Genomic DNA, 10,464 nt, shown 5'->3' on the forward strand with positions numbered 1-10,464 from the left:
TCCTACAAGTGTATGGATCTGAGTCCTGGCTGCTCTGCACTTCCCATCAGCTCCCTGCTAATGCTCCTGGACAAGTAGCAAAAGCTGGCATGAATACTTGGGCTCTAGCCACCCATAAGAGGCCTGGAGGGAGTCGCTGGCTTTGGCTTAGCCCATGTTGGAGAGTGAACCAATAGATGGAAGATTAAGTAAATAATTGAATAAATTAAATAAATGTTAAATGTAAAAAATATTTAAAAGATAAAGTAATTCAACATGTCAGCTACATATTCTGTAAGGGCCTCTGCTTTAACCCTGTTACATACAATACCTCTCACTTTCTCACTTGTCATTTGCAACAACCTGCACTCTTTGGAAAATGTGTCGACATTTTTATAATCTATACATTTATTATAAGTTCAGGCTTTTTATTTTGAATATGTAACAGATTTGCATTGCTTGGAATTTGGAGTCCACAAGGAAGTAGTTCTCTTAATCCTACCTGCTCCCTTTCCCAGGGCTAACATTATGAACTGGTTTCTCATACATTGTTCTGTGCACACACACAGCGAAGCATGAGTATGATTAGTTTTTCTGTATTCTGTTTTTTAAAAACAACATACTGAGATGTCATGGAGATTAGTCCAAATAGTATAAAAAGTACTCTCCTTGATACTTTTGACAAATTAACACTTTTCCACTGTGTAGATAAACCACAATTGATTTGATTGAGTTATTTCCAAGTCTGCTATTACAATGTTGATAGTTGATTGTCTTATATTATTCAGCACATGTGTGCTGTATATGCATGATGCACTGGAGGAAGGATTGCTGAGTCAAAGGGAAGAAGTATTTGTGATTTTGATATTAAGTAGCTGTCAGCGAAAGTCTTACCAATTCTCATTCTCACAAGCATTTGTGAGTCCCCGTTTCTGCAACCTTTGCAAACTTAGTATGTAATTAGATGTTTCAGGCTTTTCCAAAATCCAAAATAAGACAATCACAGTAGTTCTAATTCGTATTTCTCTTACTGTGAGTGGAATCCGTTATTTTATGATGATGCCTGGACCCTGTAGTGAGGCCATTGAAGAAAATCATGGGTGCGGATTCCTCAACCTGCAGGAAGGATGTGGAGCACAGCATCTACAGGAGTTGAGTTTTTGGTGTGTTTGCTTAGTTGATTAATTGTTTTTGAGAGCTTCTGGCAAGCTTACCGGCAGGCAAACTGTTTGGCCTGTAAACAATGTGTCCAACACTAGCAAAACTCAATTAAAACAGAACAAATGTAATGTAATTTGCAAAGCCACATTCATAATAAACCATTTATATTGCTCTTTAAATTTTTGAGTTTTAAATTTAATAAAGTATTTTTAAAATGTTTATTTTTATGAGGAGGAGGGAGAAAGAAAGGGAGAGAGCAAGAGAAAATCCCCATCCTCTGGGCGTCTGCCCAAATGCCTGCAGCAGCTGGACCTGGACTGATCCCTGGATCGGGGAATGTGGGTGACAGAAAACCAGGCCTTGAACCATGACTGCTGCTTTCCAGGATCTCCATTAGCAGGATGCTGGAACCAGGAGTTGAACTGAGGGACTACAACAAGGGCTGTGGGATCTTAACTGCTAGGCCAAACGCCTGTCCTCTAGTCATTCACCTTTGGTGCAGGCATTGATGGTGTAGCAGATGTAGGTACTGCCAGGGATGCCAGCGTCCTCCATAGGCATCAGTTTGTGTCCTGGCTGCTCTACTTCCGATCCAATTCCCTGTTAATGTGCCTGGGAAAGCAATGGAAGATTATGCAAGTGCTTGGGCCCCCACACCCCATGGGAGACACAGAAGAAGCTCCTGGATCCCGGCTTCAGACATTGTCCAGCCCCAACTGTTTTGGAAACTATTATAGGAAGTGAATCAGAGAATGGAAAATCTTTCTCTCTGTGTGTGTAACACTGCCTTTCAAATAAATAATTTTTACAAAGTAATTTATTTTTGTACTTAGAACAAAATTCTGGACATCAATTAATTATGTTTTAACTTGGAAGAGCTATCTCACACGTTCAAAGCTGAAGGGGTCTAAGCTTTTAGCTCCTAGCATCCCAGGCTTTCACCCAGCTGTCTGTTCTCTGTGCTTTCTCTCTGGGTTTGGGTTGGTTGTGGCAAAGGCCAGGGTCGTCTTATTGGGAACATTGGCATTTAGCAGCCTGCCTGTTTATTAGCAGCTTGCCCCATTAATTCCCTGAAACACTTGTGACAAACCAGTTGAGTCCAGTATTTCCCCTAGAAAAAGACCTGTTCTTAGTACAGATTTGCTTTTGCTGTTTGCACAAAGCTTATCAGGTTCAAAGCTGTCTTGCTTTGAACACAATCTTTTCAGTTGCTACACCAAAAATGTTGGAGTTGTTCTCTAAGGTGGGTGCGGTAGTGTTTCCCCTCTCCATTCAGTCCCGTAGGAAGTCCTGTTGACTCTGCTTTTGGAATGCATCCAGAAGCCAGCCTCCTCTACCATCCCACTCCAAGCTGGATCACTTCCTTCCTTGGATTGCTGCTGTAACCCGATTAACCCATGCTGGGCTTCTCTGCTTCTCCACTGATCCCTCCTACCCAGCCAGCAGATCCAGGCTGCAGAACAGTAACTGGATTATGTCAGTCCTGCTCAAAACCATTGTTTGGCTGTCTGGGTCTCAGAGAAACCCAAGTCATCACAGTGGTCCTGCATACCTCTTCCCCTCAGCCTTAACTCCTGCTAACCCCTCTCTACATCGCCACCCAACTGTACTGGCTTCCTTACTTCCTTTGCACACACCTGGCACATTCCCCACCCTGAATGTGCTTCTCCACATACTGAGATAATTCCCTTCAGCAATTCCAAGTCCTTCCCCAGCCTTTGTTTTCAGTGAGGCCTCTCCTAACACCTGTCCAACACTGCAGCTGTGTGCTCTCCCCTCTCAACACACTCCTTCCACCCCTCCCTGTGATGTCTTGCCCGTTTCATACATTGCTCTGCACACATGCTTTCATTTACTTATTTATTTTGGTTATAATCTGTCTTTCCCCAGACTAGAATGTAAATCCCAGGAAGGCAGAGATACCAGAATGGTGCATGGCCACAAGATAGACTCTTAGTAAATATTTGTTAAATGAATTATTTTTCTTTTCCCTACTTCCCATATTCTGCCAAAGCTAAATTGAAAAGCACAGGTGTTATATTGTGGTACATTACTAGCACTGTAAATTAAATCCAAGAACATTAATCCATCCTTTAGGGGAAGACTTACACACTTGGCACCCTTTGGGCAGCAACTTTGATGCAAGATTAAATATGACCGAGACACAGGAAATCCCACCAGCAAAGGTGGGGCATATACTGCGGGCATACCTAGAGTGGAAGATTTGGATCAGTGTGCCACTTTGGGGCGGAGTGGACGGAGTGGAGCCTGTGAAAGCAAAAGCCTATAGGAGCGTGGTGTGGGAGTCACAATTGCAGTCTTGTTTAAAAAAACATTTATTTATTTTTATTGGAAAGACATAGTCATAGATAGAAGGCGAGGCAAGCAAAAGATCTCCATCCACTGGCTCTCTCCCCAAATGGCCACAACAGCCAGAGCTGAGCCAATCCAAAGCCAGGAACCAGGCACTTCTTCAGGTCTCCAGCATGGGTGCAGGGTCCCAAGGCTTCGTGCCATCTTCCGCTGGTTTCCCAGGCCACAAGCAGGGATCTGGATGGAAAGTGGAGTCTCCAGGACACATAACAGTGCCTGCACTCACAAACCCTGTCTTACCAACTCAGGAACTGATGGTATTGGATGGGAGAAGAGAATGATTCCTTTTTCCCAGTGTTGGCAAAGATGTCATCCAGAAACTCCAGTGTCTTCTCGGTAGACCTACATTGTATTCCCTCCAACCCATCAAAAGCAGACCCCACTTGGTGTGGAACGTTAGTAAGAGACGCTGCTAAAGAAAAAAATAATTATGCTGAACCAAAGTGTAAGTTAAGAAACTAGAACATGAGATACAAGCTTTGGAAGGTACCCACTTCTTCAGCTTCGCTGTGAACCCACCACACTCAGTCTTTGAACAGCAGTGTGATGGACGTGCCATGCATGAAGTCTAGGATACCTTCTAGGATCTAGGTGGAGGATACCTTCTAGGATCTAGGTCTAGGATACCTTCTTCCCAACCATTTGGCAATATCTAGCTGTAATTCAAAGGCTGCCCCTCTGTGAGGCCTTCCTCAAGTCCTAAGACTAAGATAGGTCTTTTCTAGCCCTTCACTGAATTTTGTGCATGTCTCCTGAGTCACATGGTGGCTTCTTTGATGGCTCTTGATACCTGTGTCTCACTTCCTTCGGACTGTGTTATCCCTCAGGATGGGCTGTAGTGACAGGCCTGTTTCTTGCTCACACTCTGTATACACATGTGTCAGCTAACAGAACAACTGCTCTCAGCAACATTGCTACTAACTGCGCCAGAGAGTCAATAGTGATGCAGAGTATATACTTTTCTTCTAGAACTTTCTCCTTTAGGTGACACATTTGCACACATTTCAGTGGTTACACCTGACTATGGATAGGCAAATAGCTACAATAGAAAACTAGCTTTTCCTGTTAATGTGCATGGGAAGGCAGCAGAAGATGTCCCAAACACTTGGGACCCTGCCATTCTTGTGAGAGACCCAGATGGTGTTCTTGGTTCCTGGTTTTAGTGTAACTCAGCCTTGCCGTTTTTGGAGTGAGCTACTGAATGCAATCTCTCTCTCTCTCTCTCTCTTGTGCGTGTACTCGCTCCTTTTTCTGTAACTCTGCCTTTCAAATGAGTACTCTTTAAAAAGTTTCTTGAATACAGGGATGGCATCGCTTTAAAAATCTTTATATGTGCAGTACCCAGCACACAGTAAGTCTTCAGGTCTTTTTGAATGAGAAATAGTAGATATAGATTGTTGGTCGGTTTGTGTGTTTACTACAAGCAACATTTTTTTCAAACATCTTCCCAATATTAGTCTGTCTCTGGCGAGGTTCAAGTGTAGGTCATCTAAACCCCAGTCAGTGATACTTTCAAGGGTGGGTGGTTGGAATTTAAGGTTGTGAGTGCCGTTTTGATTCTGGGACCTCTGTATTGATACCATAAGCACCTTTCTGAGCTTGAGAAAGAATCAGTTAGTGTTCACTTTGGAAGTGATAATATCTGACTGCAGCAGTCTATTTCTGTTGGTGGCTTGACAGAAAGGAGAATTGTTTGAGGGGAAACAAGTGGAACGCTCTAAGCCTGAGCCCTCAGCGGAATGGTGATTACTAAATGCAGAAAGTATTGTGACCCTTCAGCATCCAGAGAGCCAAACCAGGCCAACTGTGGCCTCGATACTGCTTTGACACTGGAGGATTTGGGGTTGGAAACAGACATGAATTCTTTATAACTCTTTTGTTTTCAGCAGAAAGCTACTCCAACCAGCAGATCCATTAAACTGCCAAGGTCCTGCCCACGCACGTTCCTCAGGGTGGGTGGTTGCCCATGTGTTCTTTTTGTTATAGATTCCTACTGCCTGACCTTGGTCTAATCACTTAGTCCCACTCTAACACAGTGTTCTGTTCATATGAATGAGTGAAAAATACAGCGCCTCTTTTGATAACGTAAGATGTTCTAAATATTAAGGATCACAATAGTCCTGTCAAGCTTTTTTTTTTAAGATTTATTTTATTTTCATTGGAAAGGCAGATATACAGAGAGGAGGAGAGACAGAGAGGAAAATCTTCCGTCCTAAGATTCACTCCCCAAGCACCACAATGTCCGGTGCTGCACCGATCTGAAGCCAGGAGCCTCTTCTGGGTTTCCCACATCGGTGCAGGGTCCCAAGACTTTGGGCTGTCCTCAACTGCTTTCCCAGGTCACAGGCAGGGAGGTGGATGGGAAGTGGAGCAGCCGGGATTAGAACCAATGCCCATAAGGGATCCCAGTGCATGAAGGCGAGCGCTTTAGCTACTAGACTACATGCCGGGTCCTCTGTCAAGTTTTTTTAAATTTATATTTAAAAAAATGAAAGAATACTGGAATAATTCATCTTGTAAAATCTTGAGCCCTCTATAAGAAAATTAATGTAAAAGAATTAAGGGAATGAATGTATGGTTAGTATTCAGAGTGAATGTACCCTGGGAGAGAGCCTGAACTATGGAGTCAGGTATGTGGGTATGCAGGAATTAGCTGTGTGACTGGTCCTGTTGCCTCCCGCTCCTGCTCCAGTCCCTGGTTGCTGACATGGCATATAGAGGGGCCAGGGCCAGTCCCGGAAGGGGATGTGCAGGTGCCTTTGGATCACAGTGCACTCTGAGTGACAGGATTGAAATGAATTTGATTTTCTGTTTGATCATGGAAACTTCCCAGAAAGTCAGTCAGTTTACTGCTTAGGCAGTGCTGAGGTGGGTGGCTGAATTTGGTTTTTGTGGCCAAAGTCAATGTTTTCCAAAGGAAGGAGAGAAATATTTAAGAGCAAATGCTTTTTAAAAATACTAATGTAAAGCTTTCACTCTTATACAAGAGTCTGAGTTTCTTATTTTTATTATGAAGACGCTCAGGATACACGGAAGTAGAGAAGGTGAAGCATATGTAGCCACGCTTGGACAGTTGTCGGTTCACGGTCAGATATTTTTTTCTTTTATTACTTCCCAGCATGTGTTTTCTCCGATGGACCAGGCTTTTATTTTGTTTTTCCAGTAAGCCCATATAATTTTTAAGTACATACTGAAGTGTGTAACACTGATATAGTGGGACTTAAAAAAAATAACTAAAATGCCGTCATCACACTAACGTTAGCAGTAATCCCCTTATGTCGTTTAATGCCCAGTTGTGGTAGATGGGCTCCCCAAAATGGCTGTCACCTATCGCTGTCCTCCCTGGAGGGTCCTTTTGGAGAGCCTGATTCCTTCCCTCTTCAATCGATACTGAACCATAATTCATTTTGAGCAGCAGAGTATGTTAAAAGAGACACTGCCAGTTCCAGGGCTAACTATTAAGACACAGTGATGAAGTCCTTTTTCAATATACATTATTTCTTGTATAGAAAAAATTGCGCTTAAGTTGTTAAAATGAATATGCTAAGTATAGTACAGAAAGTATAGGGCATCACTTAAATTACTTGGTAAAACAGAAGCATCATATCATGAAGAGGATATTTTATTTTTATATGATAAGGAAATTGTGCTCTTGGTACCAATTTTCATAGAAAAAAACCCCAAAGATCAGTGAGTGAGAGCAAGTATTCTAGAGTCTCAAGTTCCCACAGATCCCTAAAGCATCCTCCGGTGTTGAAAGCAGGAAAAGGCAGGCCAGGTACCTGACAGGCCAGCATGCAGCAAAGCATTGGTTTGAGGAGCTTGTTTTGTTGTGTGAACTGCTGAACCTCTCTCGTGTAGCTGTGACACCATCAGTGAACACTGAACCACCTGTGTGACATGATGCGTCACGGGGCTCTTGAGGTGGGATCCCCTGGTTCCATCTGTGGTCTTTGACAGTGGTTTACACACTCAACCACCGTCAGGATCCCTTGGCTACTCTCAGGCTCTCAGACTTTCTCGAACTTACACCTCAGATGGACTTCCAAATTAGCTGACATCACTTCATAAAAAAAAACCTGCCGCTTTTTTTTTCTTTTTCACATCTAAACTTCATACAGCTCATATATGTTTGAAACTGAACATTTCAGAGAAAGGGGGAGAGAGAGAGAGAGAGGTTCAGTGAGCTGGTTCACTGCCCAAATGGCCACAATGACCAAAAGCCCAAGAGCTTTGCCCAGGTCTCCCCTGTGGGCACAGGGATCTAAGCACTTGCTTTCCGAGGTGCATTAACAGGAAGCTGGATCAGAAGGGGCACTGGGGGCTCGAACTGGTGATATATGGGATTCCATTCTGACATCACAGAGACTTAACCCATTATGCCATAACTCTGGCCTTGCATGCAATTTTGTAATATTTGTAATGTATGGGGGTTGGCTAATTTTTCAGCTATTTTATGTAATTTCACAAATCTCAGTTTTTTTAGGATATTTACAACTATAGTTATTTTTTTAAAGATTTATTTATTTTTATTACAAAGTCAGATATACAGAGAGGAGGAGAGACAGAGAGGAAGATCCTCCATTGATGGTTCACTCCCCAAGTGACCGCAACGGCCGGTGCTGCGCCAATCCGAAGCCGGGAACCTGGAACCTCTTCCGGGTCTCCCACGCGGGTGCAGGGTCCCAAAGCATTGGGTCGTCCTCGACTGCTTTCGCAGGCCACAAGCAGGGAGCTGGATGGGAAGTGGAGCTGCCAGGACTAGAACCGGCGCCCACATGGGATGCCAGTGTTTGCAGGCAGAGGATTAGTGAACAGAGCCATCGTGTCAGCCCCTCAGATTATTTTTAAAAAATCTTTTGGGCCCGGCGCCGTGACCTAGCGGCTAAAGTCCTAGCCTTGAACGCCCCGGGATCCCATATGGGCTCCGGTTCTAATCCCGGCAGCTCCACTTCCCATCCAGCTCCCTGCTTGTGGCCTGGGAAAGCAGTTGAGAAATGGCCCAAAGCTTTGGGACCCTGCACCCGCGTGGGAGACCTGCAAGAGGTTCCTGGTTCCCGGCATCGGATCAGCGCGCACCGGCCGTTGTGCTCACTTGGAGAGTGAATCATCGGATGGAAGATCTTCCTCTCTGTCTCTCCTCCTCTCTGTATATCTGATTGTAATAAAATAAATAAATCTTAAAAAAAAATCTTTTATGTTCCTCTAAGCAATGTGTGGAGGCTCCAACTACTCTGCATCTTCACCTACTCTTGTTATTATGTCATTTAAATTTTAGCATCCTGATGGATGTGAAGTGTTATCTCATTGTGATTTTTATCTAACTAATAATGTTGAGCAGATTTCTAAAAAATTGTTATTCTGCTTATTTGAGGATCAGGGAGACTCCAATCTATGGCTTTGCTCCCCAGATGCCTACCACAGCCAGCGATGCTGGTGGACCAGGACAAAGGGGGGGCCCAGAACTCGATCCGGGAGTCTCAGGTGGTAGCAGGGACCTGAGGATTTGAGCTACTGCCTCTGTCTCCCAGGTTACACACTGGCAGGAATCCAGGATCAGAAATGCAACTGGGACTCAAACCTAGGTATTCAGGTGTGGGATGGGGCATCCCAAGTGATAACCTAACAGCTAGATAAAGACCTGCCACATTGAATACTTGGTAATGTGTGTATTAACCATTGGTGTGTCATTTTTGGAGGACTGGCTGTTAAAATCCTTTGCCCATTTTTAAATTGGGTTATTTGCCCAAGCAGTATCTTACCCACTAGGCCAAATGCATGCGCCAATAGTAATTATTTTTATCATCATCATGTTCACATCTGGATTTGGTTTATAGACAAACAAAATAAAATTGCTATATTTGTTTGCCAAGAATTTAGATATATTTTAGTTTTCTCCATTTTTAGATCAAATCCAAACACTGATTATAATTTGGTTTCAGTATTAAAATTACTGTTACTTTAACACAGTTTGGTTGAAAAAGATAATGTTGATTATCGTGACACATTGCTAACAGGGATTACAGAATCAGTTTTCTCATGATATCATTACAAATACATATAAATAAATCAGTCATTCAACCTTTGAAACAAGTTTTAAGCAAAAGATTTATTGTTTTTTTTCAAAAAGCAATAAAGACATTAGAAGAACAATTTAAAGGAAAAACGTAGAACAAAGCAAGATCGTGTGTGGCATACGCACCTGGAGCAGGCACTGCCCCAGGGAGAAGCGTATAGCCTGCAGGGCCACACTCTGCTCTGTGGATCCCATCACACTGCAGCTTCTGGCCTCACCTGGGTCACTGTCCAGGCTGTGTCCAGTAACTGCAGTGATTGTTTCCTGGACCCCTAAAGCAGTGTGGCCAGGCAGTGAGCAGAGAAAGGCCACGGAGGGAGTCTGGCTCTTCCAGCAGCCAGCAGTCCCACCCACCCGTGCGAGTCACAGACTGCTTCTAACCCGAGCCTAGCCTGGCATGGGCAAGACAGAGGCATCATCTTGTTCTCATGTGTGGGAAGGCTAAGAAAAGAAAAACCCTTCTTGGCCCAAACATTTAAACAAGAATTACACTGGGAGCGTTTGTTCTCATTCTGGCAGAGTCAGAATTAATTTGGCAGTCCAAAAGAGCGTGTTTTCATTTTTTGTTTTTAATCTGAGTTACTTAATGCAGGGATAAATGGGGGAAAAAAAAGAAAATATGGTTTAAGTCTTACCCAGTGGTATTGGAACACCACCCCAGGTCATTTTTCAGGGTACTGTCCAACTTTGTGATGAGTGTCTTGTTAGATGAGCCATGTGCTGGAAGACGAGCAGTGAAGTGTGACTGGGCGAGAAATACAACTGTACAGAACTTAAGAGAGCTCAATCGTTTTCCCCCCTCTTCATCCTTAGGTTTAATAAAGTAAACCCGTTTTCTGCAAATACCTGAAAAGGCTGCCCTCTGGGTCTCCATG

General features: G+C 43.6%; 1 long non-coding RNA gene across 1 annotated transcript in view; it reads left to right on the top strand.

The window, feature by feature from the left end:
• Positions 1-10,461, top strand: part of LOC131482956 (uncharacterized) — a 99,897-nt gene extending 89,436 nt beyond the window's left edge. Inside the window, exon 3 of the long non-coding RNA XR_009247426.1 lies at positions 10,403-10,461. This is a non-coding gene — a long non-coding RNA (uncharacterized LOC131482956). The remainder of the gene's footprint in view (positions 1-10,402) is intronic.
• Positions 10,462-10,464: the final 3 nt, after the last annotated feature.

This window comes from Ochotona princeps, chromosome 22 (genome assembly GCF_030435755.1).
Source record: "Ochotona princeps isolate mOchPri1 chromosome 22, mOchPri1.hap1, whole genome shotgun sequence".
NCBI classification, from domain to species: Eukaryota; Metazoa; Chordata; class Mammalia; order Lagomorpha; family Ochotonidae; genus Ochotona; species Ochotona princeps.